This window comes from Hemiscyllium ocellatum, chromosome 38, assembly GCF_020745735.1.
Source record: "Hemiscyllium ocellatum isolate sHemOce1 chromosome 38, sHemOce1.pat.X.cur, whole genome shotgun sequence".
Taxonomy (NCBI): Eukaryota; Metazoa; Chordata; class Chondrichthyes; order Orectolobiformes; family Hemiscylliidae; genus Hemiscyllium; species Hemiscyllium ocellatum.
The window spans coordinates 34169212-34191827 of record NC_083438.1 but is presented as its reverse complement, the minus strand read 5'-3'; positions in this window follow the sequence as shown (position 1 = coordinate 34191827).

Here is a 22616-nt window from a genome sequence, read left to right as displayed (position 1 = left end):
TTGCAGGGTGAAAGGCAGGATTCTTGGCAGTGTGGAGGAACTGAGGGATCTTGGGTCCACATCCATAGATCCCTCTAAAGTTGCCACTGAAGTTGTTAGGGTTATTATGAAGGCATATGGTGTGTTGGTTTTCATTAGCAGGGGGTTGAGTTTAAGAGCCACAAAGTTATTCTGCAGCTATATAAAGCCCTGGTTAGACCACAGTTGGAACATTGTTTTCAGTTCTGGTCACTTCATTATAGGAAGGGATGTGGAAGCTTTAGAGAGGGTACAGAGGCGATTTACCAGGATACTGCCTGACTGGAGGGCATGTCTTATGAAGAAAGATTGAGGGAACTAGGGCTTTTCTCATTGGAATGAAGGAAGAGGAGAGGTGACTTGGTAGAGGTATACTTAATGATGGGAGGCGTAGATAGAGTGGATAGCCAGAGACATTTTCCTGGAGTAGAAATGTCTATCATGAGGGGCATAATTTTAAGGTGAAGGTGGAAGGTTTAGGGGAGATGTCAGAGGTGGGTTCTTTCCACAGAGAGTGGTGGGTGTGTGGAATGCACTGCCAGTATGGTAGTAGAGTCTGGTACATTAGGGACATTTAAGCAACTGTTGGATAGGTACATGGATGATGGTAAAATGAAGGGTATGTAGGTTAGTTTGATCTTAGCATAGGGTAAAAGGTCAGCACAACATTGAGAGTTGCACGGCTTGTGCTGTGCTGTACTGTTCTATGTTTAAATTCTCTGTTCTGACCTCTGCTCACATCATCAGGGTTAATAAGACAAGGTGGCCAAAGGGAGGACTGCAGATTAGAGTCAAGATTAGAGTGGTGCTGGAAAAGCACAGCAGGTCTGGCAGCATCTGAGGACCAGGAAAACTGACATTTTGGGCGATTAGGAATGAGCTCATAAGACATGGTGACAACTCCTTTTGCAAATCTAGTCAGACACCTCTTCAAGGGTTACATGTTCCTGCATGTTTGGAAGGGGCTCCTCCTAACTGCGTACCCATACAAAGTTGCGAATAAACAAACACTAACAGCGGTAGTACCTCAAGTAAAGTTGGACTTGATTTACCGAGGGGTGGGAAATTGAGGGAACTAAAGAACTGGTGAAAAGAGATGTACACTTGTTTTTTTTTTAATTTTTCTAACCCTAACTCAACCTCCAGGAATTGGTTCTCTCACTGGTCTAGCTGAAACTAGTTACTTGATAAGTAAGGGGTGGGTTAGGGAGAGCCTGTTAGCTCACTTGGCTGGATGGCTGATTTGCAATGCAGAATTATGCCAACAGCACGCATTCAGTTCCCATCACCAGCCGGGGTTGCCATGAAGGACTCTACTTCACCTCTCCCCTCACCCGAGGAGTGATGGCCCTCAGGTCAAACCACTGCCAGGCGTGTCTCTCTCTCTCTCTCTCTGTAGCCCTGTGGTCCTCTGGGACCATAGCATCTTTATCTTTATTAGATAAGTGACCAATTATTCTTAAGGTTAGAAATAGCACAGCAGCTGGTAGCAAGATGGTGATCAACGCTTAAAGTAAAGTAAGCAGATGATTGAATAAAATCGTGGCACAGTGATAGTGTCCTTACCTTTGAATCAGAATGCCTGGGTCAAGTCCCACCTGCTCCACAGAGATATGTCACAACATCTCTCTGAGCGGGTGAATTAACAAATCACTAAAATAATTAAGTAAACCATTAGAACAAATAAAGATGGCTGGGTTGGTGGTGTGTCACAGCTGCTGCATGTGGACGCTCCTGGATTCCAAAGCAAATACCAAACCTGTTCACACAAGAGCTGGGCAGATGGGAGAAAGTGAGGACTGAAGATGCTGGAGGTCAGAGTCAAAAGGTGTGGCGCTGGAAAAGCACAGCAGGTCAGGCAGCATCTGAGGAGCAGGAGAATCGAGGTACAGATTATGCTTGAAACATCGACTCTCCTGCTCCTCGGATGCTGCCTGACTGGCTGTGCTTTTCTGGCAAGAGCTGGACAGATCCTTGGTAAATAAAGAGATAGTGCCCAGGAAGAAAAGTGGCTTGTTTCTGAACAATGATAGTTTCTGGCATTGCACCTGTATCTTATTGACTAAATGTTCAAAAGAGCACGATGGCTCAGTGGTTAGCAACGCTTCCTCACAGCGCCAGAGACTTGGGTTCAATTCCAGCCTTGAGTGACTGTCTGTGCAGAGTTTGCACATTCTCCCCGTGTCTGTGTGGGTTTTCTCTACTTTCCTCCCACTGTCCAAACATGTGCAGGTTAGGTGAATCGGCCATGCTAAATTGCCCATAGTGTTAGGTGCATTAGTCAGGGTTAAAGATAGGGTTGGGGGAACGGGTCTGGGTGGGTTACTCTTTGAAGGGCTGGTGTGGACTTGTTTGGCCGAAGGGCCTGTAGAGATTCTAATCAACTGGATCTCTCAGTCTTAGGTGTCCATCGCACACTTCCAGTTGTTATTTAAGGAGAATGGGGATTTGCAACAATGTCCTGTAACAGCCCCAACATAAGGGGGATGGGATGGTATGAGACTACGGCTCACTTACCAAGAGGCTGTTGTATGGCCCCTTCCAGCTTCCTCCCTGTAGCCTCGTCAAATTTGAGTAGGCCCTTGGCCAGTCTTTTCTTCAGCTCGGCCTCCTGTTGCCGACGCAGAGCTACCTGAGCAGCCATGACACGTCGGCGTTCTCTAGGACACAGGCAGAGGTACAGCAGAGTCAGCGAAACATCTGCACTGTCAGAGTGAGAGCGCACTGTGTCACCTAACAGGGCACCTTCAAACCAGGCTCCTGCTCAATGCTGCTCCTTCCTTCTCTTGGGCACTTCACGGAAGCAGATTGAAAACCGGCAGTGTTAAGGATCAGAATCTCAACCAGCATCTGGAAGGAAGATGGTAGGAGGAGGAGAAGATGGCAGGAGGAGGAGGACATGGCAGATGAGGTGGATCTAACAATAAGAGGGGGGGATTCAAAGCTTTGTATTTTTGGTTCCTGCTGTTCAAATCACTGATATTTGTATTAATCACTCCCAGGACAGAGACAGCACGGGGTTAGATACAGAGTAAAGCTCCCTCTACACTGTCCCCCATCAAATACTCCCAGGACAGGGACAGCACGGGGTTAGGTACAGAGTAAAGCTCTCGCTACACTGTTCCCCATCAAACACTCCCAGGACAGGGACAGCACAGGGTTAGATACAGAGTAAAGCTCCCTCTACACTGTCCCCCATCAAACACTCCCAGACAGGGACAGCACAGGGTTAGATACAGAGTAAAGCTCCCTCTACACTGTCCCCCATCAAACACTCCCAGGACAGGGACAGCACAGGGTTAGATACAGAGCAAAGCTCCCTCTACACTGTCCCCCATCAAACACTCCCAGGACAGGACAGCACAGAGTTAGATACAAAGTATAATCTCCATTTGCATTAATACACAGATCAGGAACTGAACTTGAAGCGTCCTCATCAGTACATACTCGGAGCAACAGCAGTTTGCATGGTCTGGTGATTATCTGAAACATTATTTGGCTTCTTATGTTAACAGTGTTATATTAAAACAAAACATTACTTTGGGTCATTGAAGAATTGTCGACTTCAATAAATAGGAATAGAATCCTAGTACTGTACTGACTCTAGTTCCCTCTTTTGCATGTTTATGAAATCAGTGAAACATGTTAATTCAATTATTGTCTTATTGTTCAGTATTATTACCACATTCTAACACTGCAACTGTCTCAAAGCCTCAGAGTTGCTTTTTGATTAACGTCATGATTGCATTACGGAATTAAAATTAACCAGATAATCTAGGTGGGTATTCCAACACAGGGCTGTGTGTGCGCGCAGCACTCTCAGCAATGCGGCCCTTTGCAACTGATGTTAGGCAGGGACTGAGAGTCTACTCTCTTGACCAAGGGAATGCTACAGCATTGTTTCGAAGAGGAGCAGGCATGTTCACCCCAGAATGCTGGCTCTTTTCCTCACACTCAACAGGCACAACTAAGGCAAAACTCATTAAAATGTGTTTTGGAGACTTCATTGTAAATTTTCTTCATTACGAGAGTAATGGCACTTCAAAACGAAAATGTTTAATTCGCTGTGAAGTGCTTGTGATGAAGCAAGGTGCTATAGAAATGCAAGCCTTTGCCTTGTTTGCTCTTGGGGTCCTCCAGCTGCCACCCAGCGTAAGCATTGGGCAGCACACACTCATATTTTAAATCACACAAATTTATCTCAAAGTTAGGCCATTCAGCCCACATTTCCTCCCCCTACTCCCTGTGGGACACACCCACATTTTCCTCCCTCCACTACCTGTGGGAGCGAGTGCCAATTGTCCACCCCACTCCCTGTCGGAGTGAGTCCGACAACACCACCTTCCCTCCCCACCCCCTGTGGGAGTGAGTCCCACAACACCATCTTCCCACCCCACTCCCTGTAGGAGTGAGTCCCTGAACACCATCTTTCCACCCCACCCCACTCCCTCTGGGAGTAAGTCCCACAACACCACCTTCCCACCCCACCCCCTGTAGGAGTGAGTCCCACAACACCACCTTCCCACCCCACCCCCTGTAGGAGTGAGTCCCACAACACCACCTTCCCACCCCACCCCCTGTAGGAGTGAGTCCCACATTCCTCTTCCCTCTCCCCAACCACTCCTCGACTCCCTATGGGAGTGAATCCTGCATTCTTTCCCCAGCCCGCGGGAGTGAGTCCCACATTCTGCACCTCACCCTCTAACTCCCTGTGGCAACAGGCTCACATTCTCCCTGCACTCCTTGTGGGAATGACTCCCACCTTCCCAATCCCTGTGGGATTGAGAGCCACATTCTCCCCCAACTCCCAGAGGAATTGACTCCCAGGTTCTGTTCTGCTATTGCCTGTGGGAATTAGTCCCATGTTCCACCAACACTCTTGATGGGGAGTGGGGGAGGCATTGGAAATTTCTACTGAATTCCCCATTGTACTTATGTACAACGTTCTTGCATCAACAGCCCCTCATTCTGCTCTCATGCCAACAAGTGAAAACACCATATTTCGGGCTACACTGACAATCCTTTTCATAATCTTGAAGTCCCCTATCAGGTTAGCTCCTAGCTTCAGCCTCCCCTTTTTCCCCAGGTAAGAGGCCTGGTAGGTAAGTACATCGTCTTGGTTCTTACAACTTCAGAATTCTGCATAACGTGAATTCCAGACAGCGCTTCCAGGCAGGATCTAACCAAAGCTGGTCAAGTTTAACTCCTCTGTGTTTAGTTTTGAGGCTATCGCTACAGAAATTAATCAAAGCCCTTCTATTTGTTGGTAAAGTCACTCACAAGATTAGGATGCATTTGTCACACTGACAGGTCTGCCACTGACAACTTTTCTTATGGCCTTTCAGAGGCACGGTGATTCCATGGTTACGACAGCGGGCACAAGTGGGGGAGCGCGTAGACATCATCCGGTATGCCACACCCGATGGCAGGGGGGAGGCGAAGTTACCCACAACCCTCAAGTCGTCACCACTGGCCGCAGATTCTGAGTAAGCAACCTTCACTAGGTTACTGCCTTCCATTTGCCTTCCCACCACCTGCAAGACAAGAGAGGCATCTGATACTTAACAGGGCTGTGTGCCGAACACATTCATTCTCAACAGCAATCAGGAAAGTAGAAACAGTGGGAGGCCATTCAGGCCCTCCATTCAATGAGATCATGGCTGACCTACAACTTAACCCCATATACCTACCTTTGCCCCATAATTCTTAATATGTTTGCTTAACAAAAAATTATCAATCTCAGTCTTAGAATTAACAACCTGTCCATGCTGACCCGATATCCTAAGCTGATCTAGTCCCATTTGCCAGCATTTGGCTCATATCTCCTGAAACCCTTCCGATGCATGTATCCATGCCTTTAACTGTTGTAATTGTACCAACCTCCACCACTTCCTCTGGCAGCTCATTCCATATATGCACCACCTTCGGCTTGAAAAAGCTGCCCCTTCGGTCTCTTTTATATTGTTTCCTTCTCACCTTAAACCTATGTCCTCTTGCTTTGGGCTCTTACCCTGGGAAAAAGACCTAGGCTATTCACCCTATCCATGCCCCTCAAAGCAGTTGATAATTGAAATATTTGAGGCCCATGTGTGTTCAGTACATAATTTCTGCTTATGTGGAAAATGGCAGTCCCTGTGCCTATTAAAAAAAAGAGCAGACAGGGGTGGCACGGTGGTTAGCATTGCTTCCTCACAGCATCAGGGACCTGGGTTCGATTCCAGAATCAGGTGAATGTCTGTTGGAAGTTGCACATTCTCCCCATGGCTGTGTGGGTTTCCTCCGGGTGCTCTGGTTTCCTCCCATAATCCAAAGACGTGTAGGCCAGGTGAATTGGCCATGCTAAACTGCCTATAGTGTTTGGTGCATTAGTCAGGGGCAAATATGGAGAATGGGTCTGGTTAGGTTCATCTTCGGGAGGTTGGCGTGGACTCGTTGGGCCGAAGGGCCTGTTTCCATGCTATAGGTAATCTAACCTAAAAAGTAGCCAATGCCTATGTCATTACCCTGCATCATTATAGGGAATGGCAATGCTACTGCAGACTGTTATGGATATCAGCTTTGTGCAATTTTTTCTATGAATTCAGAAAAGGGGTGCACTTTTTGTCCACTTATCAAACTGTAAATTCCAACGTCCAGAGATACAATGGTAAAGGCTTATGTAAACATGTCACGTTGTAATTACACTTCCCACCATGTGATGGTGCTACAGTGTCATGTGGCAGCCTATAATGCAGAAAGTTCACTGCTTAAGGGAATTCTGTCCTTCAAACTATTATTTATCAGTAAACAAAGAAATAAATTGAAGTATTTATAGAAGGACAGAGTATGTGACCTTAAATTGTGACTGAATTCCATCAATGCATCTGTCTAGCCCTCCATTATGATAAACCACAACAAACATATATACATAAAAAATGTTAAGACTGTACATCACCTTGTCTTTTCTGGTTCTTCAAAGAAGAAAGCAAAATTTACCTCTGAAGAGAAATACAAAACCTATGAAATTATTAACTAGTTTGAAGGTCACCACAATCACCTTTAATGAAACAAACATCGGTTTTCAGGGAAACCAAAACATTTGCTTAAAGCAGCTATTTTCAAGTAACAATGAAACATATTTAAATCTATCACATCAATACACAAACACTACTTAAAATCAACCTCTCCAACTTCTACCCCAGCAACAATCATTTCGCCATCTCCTTTTAAATGGTCCAAACCTGTTGCAATTTTGAGAATGTTTGTGTCTCTAACAATCTATTGTTTTTGTTTTGTTGAATTAACAAGAAAGACAGTTAGGAACTCATATCTAGCACCAAATTTGGAACATAGCATGTTCATTTTTTCCCCAAAATAAAATCCATAATTGCCTGAAAAAGCTTTAAAGAAAACATATATAAATCCAAAGCAGGTTTTTCACAGGGCAAGTGATTCACCTGAGACATCCCTTGAGAGAGTTTGTCAATAAGAGAGCCCTTGCCTACCCAACTGTATTTTGGTGACAATTTTTTTAAAAAGGAAGTTTCTTTTGAAGTCTTTTAAGGTCCAAGGGGTGGGGGAAAAGGTGACTGCTGGATAAGTTTACCAAATTGAGGGTGGGTTCTCCTCAGGGTTAGCCGGGATAGTGGATATTTGGGAAGATAGGGAAAGGTTTTTGTTGCCCTGCCCTGAAATTGACACAATTAAAGGGGCTGTTGCAAACCCACAACGGAAAAGCGCGCCAAAAATGAAACCCAACGACGCTCGAGCACCTGCCCGGGTCGGCGCACCTCACCGCGCAGGCGCCGCGGTCCGCCCCCTTCAAATATCCCACCATTCAACCTCAGGGCGAGCCATGAACCACGCCCCCGTCGGCACGGCCCACGCCCATTCCGCGTTGGCCACGCCCATTCCGCGTTGGCCACGCCCACTTTCTTAAATGCCACGCGCATTCCGTGTCAGCCGCGCCTCCTCCTACATAACAACGCCCCTTGTCAGTCATACGCCACACCCCCACGGACCTTACCACGCCCTCCCATTCCGCCTGGACCGCGCCCACTTCCTCGTTGACGGCGCCCTCTCCCGGCTTGACCGCGCCCTTTCCCCGCCGCAACCACGCCCCCTCAGTCGCTTTCCTAGCAGGCCCCGCCCCAACTTAACAGCGCAGGCCACGCCCCTGTCCATGCGCTCACTTTCCTCTTAACCCCGCCCCCTTTCCACCTTAACCGCGCATGCTCTCCCATTGAACGCGCCCCTTTCCGCCGAGCCACCACCCGCGCGTGATCACGCCCCTTTCTGCGTCAACCCCGCCCCATGTCTCAGCCACACCCACTTTCGTCATGACCACGCCCCTCATTCCCCTGCACACAACACCAGGTCACAGGTTTATTTGGATGCACTAGCTTTCGGTGCACTGCCCCTTTGTCAAGTAAAAAGTGAGGTCTGCAGATGCTGGAGATCAGAGCTGAAAATGTGTTGCTGGAAAAGTGCAGCAGGTCAGGCAGCATCCAAGGAACAGGAGATTCGACGTTTCGGGCCAGAGCCCTTCATCAGGAATGAGGAGAGGGTGTCCAGCAGGCTAAGGTAAAAGGTAGGGAGGAGGGACTTGGGGGAGGGGCGATGGAGGTGTGATAGGTGGAAGGAGGTCAAGGTGAGGGTGATAGGCCGGAGTGGGGTGGGGGCGGAGAGCTCAGGAAGAAGATTGCAGGTTAGGAGGGCGGTGCTGAGTTCGAGGGAATCGACTGAGACAAGGTGAGGGGAGGGGAAATGAGGAAACTGGAGAAATCTGAGTTCATCCCTTGTGGTTGGAGGGTTCCCAGGCGGAAGATGAGGCGCTCTTCCTCCAACCGTCGTGTTGTTATGTTCTGCCGATGGAGGAGTCCAAGGACCTGCATGTCCTCGGTGGAGTGGGAGGGAGAGTTAAAGTGTTGAGCCACGGGGTGGTTGGGTTGGTTGGTCCGGGCGTCCCTGAGGTGTTCTCTGAAGCGTTCCGCAAGTAAGCGGCCTGTCTCCCCAATGTAGAGGAGGCCACATCGGGTGCAGCGGATGCAATAGATGATGTGTGTGGAGGTACAGGTGAATTTGTGGCGGATATGGAAGGATCCCTTGGGGCCTTGGAGGGAAGTGAGGGAGGAGGTGTGGGCGCAAATTTTACATTTCCTGCGGTTGCAGGGGAAGGTGCCGGGGGTGGAGGTTGGGTTGGTGGGGGGTGTGGACCTGACGAGGGAATCACGAAGGGAGTGGTCTTTGCGGAACACTGATAGGGGAGGGGAGGGAAATATATCCTTGGTGGTGGGGTCCGTTTGGAGGTGGCGGAAATGACGGCGGATGATACGCTGTATACGGAATTTGGTGGGGTGGTAGGTGAGAACCAGTGGGGTTCTGTCTTGGTGGCGGTTGGAGGAGCGGGGCTCAAGGGCGGAGGAGCGGGAAGTGGAGGAGATGCGGTGGAGGGCATCGTCGATCACGTTTGGGGGGAATCTGCGGTCCTTGAAGAAGGAGGCCATCTGGGCTGTGCGGTGTTGGAACTGGTCCTCCTGGGAGCAGATGCGGCGGAGACAAAGGAATTGGGAATATGGGGTGGAGTTCTTACAGGGGGCAGGGTGGGAGAAGGTGTAGTCCAGATAGCTGTGGGAGTCAGTCGGCTTATAGTAGATGTCTGTGTTGAGTCGGTCGCCTGAGATAGAAATGGAACGGTCTAGGAAGGGGAGGGAGGAGTCTGAGACAGTCCAGGTGAATTTGAGGTCGGGATGGAAGGTGTTAGTAAAGTTGACGAACTGTTCAACCTCCTCGTGGGAGCACGAGGCAGCGCCGATACAGTCATCGATGTAGTGGAGGAAAAGGTGGGGGGTGGTGCCAGTGTAGTTGCGGAAGATGGACTGTTCCACATATCCTACGAAGAGACAGGCATAGCTGGGGCCCATGCGGGTGCCCATGGCAACTCCTTTAGTTTGGAGGAAGTGGGAGGATTGGAAAGAGAAGTTGTTCAGGGTGAGGACCAGTTCAGTCAGTCGAAGGAGGGTGTCAGTGGAAGGGTACTGGTTGGTGCGGCGGGAAAGGAAGAAGCGGAGGGTTTTGAGTCCTTCGTGATGGGGGATGGAGGTGTACAGGGACTGGATGTCCATCGTGAAGATAAGGCGTTGGGGACCGGGGAAGCGAAAATCCTGGAGGAGGTGGAGGGCGTGGGTGGTGTCCCGAACGTAGGTGGGGAGTTCTTGGACTAAAGGGGACAGAACCGTGTCGAGGTATGCAGAGATGAGTTCTGTGGGGCAGGAGCAGGCTGAGACAATGGGTCGGCCGGGGCAGTCAGGTTTGTGGATTTTGGGCAGGAGGTAGAAACGGGCGGTGCGGGGTCCACATATCCTACGAAGAGACAGGCATAGCTGGGGCCCATGCGGGTGCCCATGGCAACTCCTTTAGTTTGGAGGAAGTGGGAGGATTGAATCCACATATCCTCAAGGAGCTGTGGATCAGCACAGTGAGACACAGAATTTACAGCAAAAGATCATAGTGTCACGTTACCGAAACAATATGTTGAACAAACCCACGTTGTTAGACCGTATTCCATCAGAAATAGGAGTGCAAGTAAAGCCATTCGGCCCATCCAGTCCACTCCGCCATTCAATCATGTCTGATGGCCATTTCAACGCCACTTGCCTACACTCTTCCCATATTTGGGCGGCAGGGTGGCACAGTGGTTAGCACTGCTGCCTCACGGCGCCAGCGACCCGGGTTCAATTCCCACCCTTGGGTGACTCTCTGTTTCCCAGCGTCTGCGTGGGTTTCCTCTCGGTGCTCCGATTTCCTCCGGGTGCTCCAATTTCCTCACGCAGTCCAAATGATGTGCAGGTTAGGTGAATTGGCCATGCTAAGTTGCCCACAGTGTAGGGTGTAGGGGAATGGGTCTGGGTGAGTTGCTCTTCGGAGGGTCGGTGTGGACTTGTTGGCGCACAGTAGGGAATCTAATCTAATCTAATCATAGTGTTTGAATCAATTGTACAAAAAGGGAAATTGTTTCCACGCTGTAAGTAATCTAATTCCTTAATTCCTTGTGAGATTATCAATCTTTGCCTTGAAGACATTGAATGTGCTGGCCTCCATTGCGCTCCATGGCAGTGAATGCCACAGGCCCACCACTCTCTGGCTGAAGAAATGTCTCCTCATTTCCATTCTAAATTGACCCCGGCTAATTCTAAGGCTGTGCCCACCAGTCCTGCTATCTCCGCCTGACAGAAACAATTTCCCACTCTTTCTAAGTTAAATTGTTGTTTCCTCTTTTAGAATGGGTTGCAGGTTCTGGTTTATGAATATGTATTTCCCAGAATTTATTTTTAAGTCACATTCTGGAGACAACTTCAGGATTTATAAAAACAGGTGACCCCTCAGCTCAGACCATTGTGAGGTTAGAGTCTTATCTGTATCCCAATCTTGGTTCTCTTTTCAAAGTAGGAATTTATAAAATATTATATGGATTGACTGCCTGCAGATTGTGCACTTTTTGAGCAAAATAGAATGTATCTGCAAATGCAAATTCACCCTATAGTTTCCGTGCTGTACATATCTCTGACTTTGTCTGCAGAGTGTTCATGTTTCAGTCCAGTGATCCTTCTTCAGAGCTGATGGCAGCGAGGAAAATGTTCATATATCTTGAAGATGGGGATTGTGGACAGGTATAGAGTAAACAGTAGATGGAGGTGGAGCCCAGAGAGTCAGAAAGATATTTACCTAGAATCCCTACAGTGTGTAAGCAGATCATTCGGCCCATTGAATCCACACTGCCCCTCCAAAGAGCAAAACTAGGTAGGATTGTGAGTCCTGAGGAAGATGTTTCTGGTCAATGATAAGTTGAGTTCCTCATGTGACAGGTCCTTCATCCCTGGGAATGTGCTTGTAAAACTCCTCTGGACCTCCTCCAAGGTCAGTGCATCCTTCCTCAGGAACGGGGCCCAAAACTGCGCACAGTATTCCAAACACTATCTGACCAGTGCCTGACACAATCTCAGCATTGCCCCCCTGTTCAGGTGTTCCAGCTGTCCGAAAACGAATGCTAATGTTGCAATTGCCTTCCTAACTGCCAACTGAAGCTGCATTTATAGAGTCATAGAGGTGTACAGCAAGGAAACAGACGCCTCGATCCAACCCGTCCATGCCGACCAGATATCCCAACCCAATCTAGTCCCATTTGCCAGCACTTGGCCCATATCCCTCCAAACCCTTCCTGTTCATATACCCATACAGATGACTTTTAAATGTTGTAATTATACCAGCCTCCACCACTTCCTCTGGCAGCTCATTCCATACACACACCATCCTCTGTGCAAACATGTTGCCCCTTAGGTCCCTTTTAAATCTTTCCCCTCTCACCCTAAACCTATGGCTTGTGGTTCTGGACATGCCCACCCCAGGGAAAAGACCTGACAGAACAGGGGCTTTCACAGTCTGATGTTTGTGGACCTCCCTGTTGAGTCCTGAAGGTGTGAACACGTCAAAATCAGCAACACAAGTTAAAAAAAAAGCATTTGCTGGAATCCGAGGTACTGGATTAGTGGTGCTGGAAGAGCACAGCAGTTCAGGCAGCATCCAACGAGCAGCGAAATCGATGTTTCAGGCAAAAGCCCTTCATCAGGAATAAAGGCAGTGAGCCTGAAGCGTGGAGAGATAAGCTAGAGGGGGGTGGGGTGGGGAGAAAGTAGCATAGAGTACAATGGGTGATAGGTCGGGGGGAAGAGGGTGGAGTGGATAGGTGGAAAAGGAGCTAGGCAGGTCGGACAAGTCATGGGGACAGTGCTGAGCTGGAAGTTTGGAACTAGGGTGAGGTGGGGGAAGGGGAAATGAGGAAACTGTTGAAGACCACATTATCACCTTCATCCCCTTCCCCACTCACCTAATGTACTCTATGCTACTTTCTCCCCACCCCCACCAGCTTATCTCTCCACGCTTCAGGCTCTCTGCTTTTATACCTGAAGAAGGGCTTTTGCCCGAAACGTCGATTTCGCTGCTCGTTGGATGCTGCCTGAACTGCTGTGCTCTTCCAGCACCACTGATCCAGAATCTGGTTTCCAGCATCTGCAGTCATGGTTTTTACCAGGAATCTGAGGTTGTCAGGCAGGAGGCTGGGGGAACACAGCAAGGCAGGCAGCATCAGGAGGGACAGGCAGGAGGCTGGGAGAACACAGCAAGGCAGGCAGCATCAGGAGGGACAGGCAGGAGGCTGGGAGAACACAGCAAGGCAGGCAGCATCAGGAGGGACAGGCAGGAGGCTGGGGGAACACAGCAAGGCAGGCAGCATCAGGAGGGACAGGCAGGAGGCTGGGAGAACACAGCAAGGCAGGCAGCATCAGGAGGGACAGGCAGGAGGCTGGGAGAACACAGCAAGGCAGGCAGCATCAGGAGGGACAGGCAGGAGGCTGGGAGAACACAGCAAGGCAGGCAGCATCAGGAGGGACAGGCAGGAGGCTGGAGGAACACAGCAAGGCAGGCAGCATCAGGAGGGACAGGCAGGAGGCTGGGGGAACACAGCAAGGCAGGCAGCATCAGGAGGGACGGGCAGGAGGCTGGGGGAACACAGCAAGGCAGGCACCATCAGGAGGGACAGGCAGGAGGCTGGAGGAACACAGCAAGGCAGGCACCATCAGGAGGGACAGGCAGGAGGCTGGAGGGACACAGCAAGGCAGGCAGCATCAGGAGGGACAGGCAGGAGGCTGGAGGAACACAGCAAGGCAGGCAGCATCAGGAGGGACAGGCAGGAGGCTGGAGGAACACAGCAAGGCAGGCAGCACCAGGAGGGCCAGGCAGGAGGCTGGGAGGACACAGCAAGGCAGGCACCATCAGGAGGGACAGGCAGGAGGCTGGGGGAACACAGCAAGGCAGGCAGCATCAGGAGGGACAGGCAGGACGCTGGGGGAACACAGCAAGACAGGCAGCCTCAGGAGGGACAGTCAGGAGGCTGGAGGAACACAGCAAGGCAGGCAGCATCAGGAGGGACAGGCAGGAGGCTGGGGGAACACAGCAAGGCAGGCAGCATCAGGAGGGACAGGCATGAGGCTGGAGGGACACAGCAAGGCAGGCAGCATCAGGAGGGACAGGCAGGAGGCTGAATGAACACAGCAAGACAGGCAGCATCAGGAGGGACAGGCAGGGGGCTTGGAGAACACAGCAAGGCAGGCAGCATCAGGAGGGACAGGCAGGAGGCTGGGGGAACGCAGCAAGCCAGGCAGCGTCAGGAGGGACAAGCAGGAGGCTGGGGGAACACAGCAAGGCAGGCAGCACCAGGAGGGACTGGCAGGAGGCTGGGTGAACACAGCAAGCCAGGCAGCGTCAGGAGGGACAGGCAGGAGGCTGGGGGAACACAGCAAGGCAGGCAGCACCAGGAGGGACTGGCAGGAGGCTGGGTGAACACAGCAAGCCAGGCAGCGTCATGAGGGACAGGCAGGAGGCTGGGAGAACACAGCAAGGCAGGCAGCACCAGGAGGGACAGGCAGGAGGCTGGGAGAACACAGCAAGCCAGGCAGCATCAGGAGTGATGGACTTTAGGCTCAATCTACAAACTTATTTTCTTTGATGTGTGAGCCAAGTCCTGCGTACTCTTTCAATAAAGCAATAGGAAAAAATATTTAATCTTACACTTTTAGTTTTATTCCAGCAGTAAGTGGATAAAGTATACAGAGCTGTGGGTCTAAACCTTTCTGTCTCTGACAAACTACTCAGTCAGTCAGTTCAGAAAGAACAAAAGACGCATATCTGTCTCTGACACAGTCTTTTATACCATACAAAACATCATACCATCACTCAAGTGAGATTGTCTTCTAATTGGCTGTTGCTCTGACTCCATTCCCCACCTCCTCGCATTCCCGGATGTCCGATCCCACGTGACCCTCCTTTGTCTCTGAAAAGGAGCACCACGCGGCCTCCTTTCGGGCGCGAAACGGCAGACTCGCACACTTCCGGGGCGAGAAACGACCGATCACGTGACCTCCCGGCACTCTTCCGGAACAAGAAACAATGAGACCACGTGACCGCGCCCGCGTCTCGGAGCATCACGTGATCATCCTCAGCGCACGCATCAGAGGATCACGTGACCTCCGAGCGCCGAAGACACGCCCTCTCAGATTCTACAATTTATTTTCCTGGTAAGTTTTATATATATATTCACAACTCCCCCTTTTGGTCTCATGAAAATGAGACCAACAAACCAGTTATATGCATCACATTCACTCTCCGACGCATAGTCCTCCCCTCTTGCCAGTGCCATGGTTTCCGCCGTTATTTGTGACATCTGGTAGGGCGGTGGAGCCTTCCCTTCAATTGCTGTAATAATTACCCTGTTCAACAAAGATCTGATACAGGGGATACAACAACATCCACACAATACGAACACAATGGTCATACCAACGAGGGACATAAACACAGACACAATTAATCCTTTTCATTTCCCTACCCAGGAATCGAAAATGCCTCCTAGAGGGTTGTCAACACCTGAATGTTCATACATGTCTTCAGACAAAGTTCTTAATCTTTCCAGGGCTCTGGTTACCGAGCCATCGGGTGCTGTATTGTTGGGGATGAACGTACTACATTGATCTCCAAACATAGAGCACACTCCCCCCTTTTCTGCCAACAACATATCTAAGGCCATTCTATTTTGTACTGTCATCAATGAGGTCCCTGCCAGCTGTTCAGAGATTCCCGCCACGGTGTCTCTAGTTCTATTGGCTAGCCTGAGTACATTGTAATGTACATAATTAATTCGATCAATGTTTTTATTCGGCGTAACTGGGAATAAAGCACTAATAATTGGGAGATTCTCAAATCCTGTTGTTACCTGGTCTACCAACTTATATTCATGAGGTACGCCGCGGGGAACCCCTATTACAAAATAAAAGCTTCTGTCATCAATTCCACAGTAAATCTGTACCTTTTCAGAACCAGGATTAATGTTGAATCTTGTCAGGGTTAACAAGAGTGGATTTTTTAGCTCTGAGAATTGATCAAGTTGCCCCTTTGTCAGGCTCACATGGTCTCTAACCTCCCATCTATTATCCGAGGGTGACGACTTCTTAGGTGTCGTTGTCCCCCAGTCCATGTTATTACATTATCCCACGACGGGCATGGGTCATAGTAGATGGTGTAGATACAAAGATATACATCATACTCCCTCCAGTTCCCTGTATTTTGGCCACAGTCAATTACTTGACATAAGTCAAACTGGTATATTGGTATATTGTGTCACACTTTTTATCATGTCTAATGTCTACCCGGCTCCCTTAACATTTGTCCATCTCTTGTCCTGTTGATCTCTTATTCCTGGGACTCTCTACCTCGTCTGTGTGTTTGTCCCTCGCGGTTGATGCCATTATTAACAGTATCATAACACTTATACATAAAATAGTGAAAACTCCCAACCTTAACGGCCTAGGATAATGTGGGCTAGTTACAAAATAAACATGACATTCGTTACACAAAAATTAAAAGTTTAAGACCCTTCTACTCTTTTTCTGTTCTTATTTGTTCTAGAGTTCTCGTTGGCGGTTCTGTGATTGCACACTGGCTCCAAATGGTACCAAGTGTCTCCTTTCCCTTGTCGTCGAACCACATGAAATGTCCTTTCCACCACCTTGTAAGGTCCTGTCCACCGTGGCTCCGACCATTTCCGTTTGATCACCTTCAGCAGGACCCACTCTGGTGGATGGCGCCTGGCTTTGTAGGTCCCCCTTTTCCGATCCAACCTGTTTAGAGAAAGCTGAGACCAAAGCTGTTAGTTGATCATAATAAGGTTTATACCTTATTGAGACTCCTCCCTCTAACATCTGTATTCCAGCTCCTGGTGCCGGGAACTGCTGCCCTGGTGTTAGCTCGTACGGGGTAAACCCTATAATAGAGTTTACTGAGCTTCTAATAGACATTAAGGCTAAAGGTACGGCATCCACCCAGCTTAACTTCGTTTGTGCACACACTTTTCCTATTTTTCCCTTTATGGACTGGTTCATTCTCTCCACTTTTCCCTGTGACTGAGGATGGTACACCGTTCCAAACGCATGTTTCAGTCCTAAAGCTGCTTCTACTTCTTGCAGGTCTTTATTCTTAAAATGTGTGCCATTATCTGACCTGACTTTCTTTGGAAACCCATGCGTTGGAATATATTGGTTTATCAAAAATTTGATCACTGTCTTCGCATCTTCCTTTTTCACAGGTATTGCTTCTGGCCAAGCAGTGTATGCATCCACTGGTACCAAAAGGTACCTACATCCGTTTACTCTCTCTACCATGTCAGTGTAGACAATCACTATTTCCGGACCTGGCATTCTTGGGGGAGGAAATTTTCCCTCTTGTGGTTTCACTGTTGCTTTTACATTATATTGTGAACACGATTTACATTCTCTGATATAATTTTCACTCATTGCCTGTAGTTCAGCCAATTGGGCTGATTCTTTGCCGCCCTCTATTGGGTCAAGGGTAACACTTACATACATCAGCACCTGCCTGCCTCTCCCTTTTTTCTGAAAAAGAACACCATTTATTGTGTGTTCTTTTTCAGAAATAGAGGAAAAATGGCTCTTTGTAATCTGGGACCACTAAATCAGCAGCCCGCGTTAGGGCCTGTTTAAGAGATTTAAAATCTGATTGAAGATTTGTAGCTTGGGTGTCCGTTGTTGTGGTTCTGCTCGCCGAGCTGGAAGTTTTTGCTGCAAACGTTTTGTTCCCTGGCTAGGGAACATCATCAGTGCTGTTGGAGCCTCGTGTGAAGCGCTGCTTCACACGAGGCTCCAACAGCACTGATGATGTTCCCTAGCCAGGGAACGAAACGTTTGCAGCAAAAACTTCCAGCTCGGCGAGCAGAACCACAACAACCTGTTTAAGAGATATAAAACTGTCGTCCACTCCGTGGTCCACTGCAAATGGGCAAACAAATTTCTCATGCCTTGCTCATTTACCATGGCCCTTAGAGGGAAAGTAAGCTCCCTATATGAGGGAACAAATTGTCTTCTGTATCCTGCCAATCCAAGAAAATGAGAGCATGTCTTTTACAGTGACTGGTTTGGCATGATACAGAATGGAGGATCTATGGGATGGAGACACACCTGTTCCCTTACCAGAAATAACTCCACCCAAAAAAGACACCGTTCGTCAGCAGCATTGCAATTTAGCCCATGAAACTTTGAAACCAACGTTATACAAGAGTAACAGCAACGAGTGTGTAGCTGCCAAACAAGAAACATGGTCGGGTGCCGCCATAAGAATGTCATCCACATATTGGATCAATACCACTCCCTTTGGGAGCATCAGATCTTTCAGCTGCTGTTTCAGTACCTGATTAAACACCCCAGGTGACAAAATGAACCCTTGTATAACAAAGTTGTTGGCCTTTATAGGTAAACAAAAAAATGTCCTTGAAATGATCAGCTAGGGGCAAACAGAAGAACGCGTTAGCCAGATCAATGCACAAGAACCACTTATGGTCAGGGGTCAGCACAGACATCGCAGTGTAGGGGTTTGGGACTGGAACTGTTGGAGTAGAAACGACACTATTGATCCATCTAAGATCATGCACCATCCTATATTCGCCTGTATTCTGCTTCTCCAGATAAAATAGGAGTGTTCCAGGCTGACTGAGCGGGTTCTAGCACCCCTGCTGCTACCAATCCTTCAATTGTGTTGGCAATGCCGGCTTCAGCCTCTGGTTTGTGTGGGTATTGTCTCTGCCAAATCGGAGTGTAGTCTATGAAATCGAATGTGATTGGTGCGACGTGTTTGCAGTAACCAACGTCTGTCGAACCTGCTGACCACAAGGCACCCGGTAGTGTATCAAGCATCTCTGCAGCCTGTAGATGGTCTGTCTTTTCCCTGCCATGAAACCTTTCAATATGCCTATGTTCCAGCAACACCTTGTCAGTTGTTCTGTGCACAAGTCTATAAGCTTCAACTGAGGGTGAATATTGCAAACCGGGTAACTGAGTCCAAACCCAATCAGTTAGCTCTATCAAGCGTTTGGACATGAGTCCCAGATCTTTGGCCTGATATTCAGCATGCACTACCAATGTGAAATGCGGTATAGCTTCTTCAGATATCTCATACCATTCCAACTGTTCCAGAGTTAGTTCCACAACACCCACCACACCTTCCAGGTTTTGATCGAATGCATGCGGATAGATTTTATTGTCATCTGTCGTAATATAGGGTCACATGAAGGGGATCTGCAGGAGGAGTATAGGGATGCAGCATTTAAACCCAGGGTCGCCCTTGGTTATATAAAGACTGTATGCCGTTATTCTGCCCTTTCTCAGGTTCAAGGAGTCCCCAGTATATATCTGCCCACTGCCCTTCTGCCATTGGTGATGTGTCTGGTGATAATATCATTTGGGGTCCAGAGTGAACCATCGCCATCGAACAATTAACAGAATAGCCAATTGGAAAGGTCACTATGAGTTTGTCTGGTTCGCATAGAACCGAGACCCTGCATCTCACCAGCAAGTCACGTCCCATCAAATTCACAGGGCATGCAGGTGATGAAATATATTGGTGATAAAAAGTCTGTCCGACCACTGATCAGTGGCAATGTCAAAGGCAGATTAGGAGGCTGATTTAAGGGGACATACTGTCCTCGGATCAATCCCTGGCGTCCCTGGGGTCCCCACAACCGGGGACAATTTTCTTCTTCAATGCCCAGGATGGCCACATTCAAAACAAGTGTCCGGTGGCTAACCTCTGACTCCTCCACGGCCCCTTCCTCAACCACGCATTCCTCCTGGAACAGCTATTGGTCTGCCCCCATAAAGGGGGTAATATGGCGTTGAATCAGATGCCGGGTCTAGACTCTGCCGGTTATTTTGTGGCAACGGCTGCTGCACCATCTGATTAGTCGTCTCTTGGAAGGCCTCTTTGTCTCATTAACCTTCCGTCTAGCCTCATCAAGCTGTAACTTTAGCAACTGCACTTGTGCTGACTCATCGCTCTGGTTATCTTCATTCTGTTTTTTCCTATATCGCTTCATATGATGCATCAAATGTTTTTTCCACTGTTCTGTAGAACACCCTGGGATATCAGGATTACTCTACATTTCCTCTTTTTCTTCCTTAGGCATCCCTGCCATAACGGCATTCCTAAATAACGTGCTCTGTAGCTGACCTGACCCTGGATGGCTCCCTGCAGTATCTGTCCACGTGCCTTTACATCTAGCCAAAAAGGCAAGCATCTCCTCGCCCTCCTTCATTGTGAAGGTGAGCAAGTGCATCGCTCCCGGTGGAATCGGGAATCTATCCCTCATTGCCCTTCCCACACAGGTGGCATGCTGCACAAACGGGTCCGAGTCAGGTACTAAGGTGGTCCCCGCAGACACTTCAATCTGCTGTACTCAATTGTTTGCCCAATAATGCTCTCCAATCACCCATGGCCAACTTGAAGCCTAGTGTGTATTGGCAAAATTTAGTCATCCAGGGTCCACCTCCCTCCATGGGTGGGGACATTTTATCCAAAATACAATTCATATCCGTATAGGTAAAGGGCTGATGCACATCCCCCATAAAAGTGCCTTTATAATCTAGAGGCAGTTGGTGCTGATATTTTATGGGCAGCTGCAATATCTCCCTCCGTCACAAATCATAACTGTTTTCAAACGGAGGCTGTACCCCTGAGGAGCCCTGTTCAATATGCATGGTAAGTGAGCCTTTTAAAGTGACAGGGTATGTGTTTGGACCACCCCCTGGGCAGGACTCCTCGTCTTCACTATCTGTGCTACTCCTTGACTCCTCCTCTCTTCTTTTCTCTTCGGCTTCTTTTGTCCACTTTCTTCCAACCAGTATTGACCCTTTCTTTCCCTTCCCATGTACTTCTACTTCTAATCTAACCTACTCTTCTGCTTTTCCCAAAAACGGTGACAATTTCTTCCTCTCCTCATCTTTAGGGACTTTGCCCTGCTTTTATAAATCTTCCCATATTTCTGCATCACTGTTTTTGTTTGTTCTTTGCAAGCCCACTAATTAACTGACCTCTAACTTTACCCCACTGCTGTTTTACGGACAACACTAAATCAGAAGAACATCCTCTGTTTTTTTCACACTCTTTATCAAATTCCCTATCATTTTATGTATTTCTGTTTTTTTTAAATCCTCTTGTCCAATAACCAATCGGTTTATATTTAATTTAGCCAAGCCATCAACCCAATTAAAACAAATCCGGTTGCAAATCAATCAATCTGTATAAAATACACCCGAGCAACTGGCCCTTACAGTCAACGTTATCAGCAGTTTTGTTATCACCTTTAGGTTTCTACTGCTTACTCTTTCTCACTGAGACACCACCGTCTTTGTCTCAGAGACACCATTGGCTTTCCTACCACCCTCCGTACATTCCCCAATATAATTTTAAAACTTACGACACATCAATCATCAACCAAAATTCGTGAGCGGTGCTTTTATGAGATCCTGCTCAAAGGACTTTAAACCTTCTCACACATATGTACCTTGGTGCTTTTATGAGGACTCTAACCCCATGGGACTTTAAACCTGTACGTATTCAACCAATCCTTCTCACACATACGTACCTTGGTGCTTTTATGAGGACTCTAACCCCATGGGACTTTAAACCCATACGTATGAAATCAATACTTTATCTACTTACTATTACTAGGACACTTGCAGTCTAGTGACAACAATCAATTTAGTATCTCCAATCACAGAACTTCGATATAAACAGGTGTCTGCTCACCTTTTTTTGCAGCGCCGCTTGTCTGACACTCATCAGATGTCAGTGTCCGTTGTTTCTATTTTTCTCGCGTTTACATCGCTCAGTCTAGATCACATCGGGGTCACCATCTGAAGGACTTTAGGCTCAATCTACAAACTTATTTTCTTTTATGTGCGAGCCAAGTCCTGCGTGCTCTTTAAATAAAGCAATAGGAAAAAATATTTAATCTTACACTTTTAGTTTTATTCTATCAGTAAGTGGATAAAGTATACAGAGCTCTGGGTCTTAACCTTTCTGTCCCTGACAAACTACTAAGTAAGTCAGTTCACAAAGAACAAAAGACGTATATCTGTCCCTGACCCAGTCTTTTATACCATACAAAACATCATACCATCACTCAAGTGAAATTGTCTTCTAATTGGCTGTTGCTCTGACTCCATTCCCGCCTCCTCGCATTCCTGGATGTCCGATCCCACGTGACCTTCCCTTTTCTGAGACAAAGGAACACCACGCGGCCTCCGTTCGGGCGCGAACCAGCAGACTCACATACTTCCGGGGCGCGAAACGGCCGATCGTGTGACCTCCCGGCACTCTTCCGGAATGAGAAACAGGGAGACCACGTGACCACGCCCGCGTCTCAGAGCATCACGTGATCATCCTCTGCGCACGCATCAGAGGACCACCTAATGCCGAGGACACGCCCACTCAAAAGTTTACCGGTAAGCTATATATATTTTTACATCATTCAGAACCATTAGGGAGCCAACATGTTCAAAGTTGATCAGCAGTGTACCACAAGGATCAGTGCTGGGTTCACTGCTTTTTGTCATTTATATAAATGATTTGAATGCAAAGATAGGAGGTACAGTTAGTAAGTTTGCAGATGATGCCAAAATTGGAGGTGTCGTGGTCAGTGAAGAAGGTTACCTCAGAGTACAATG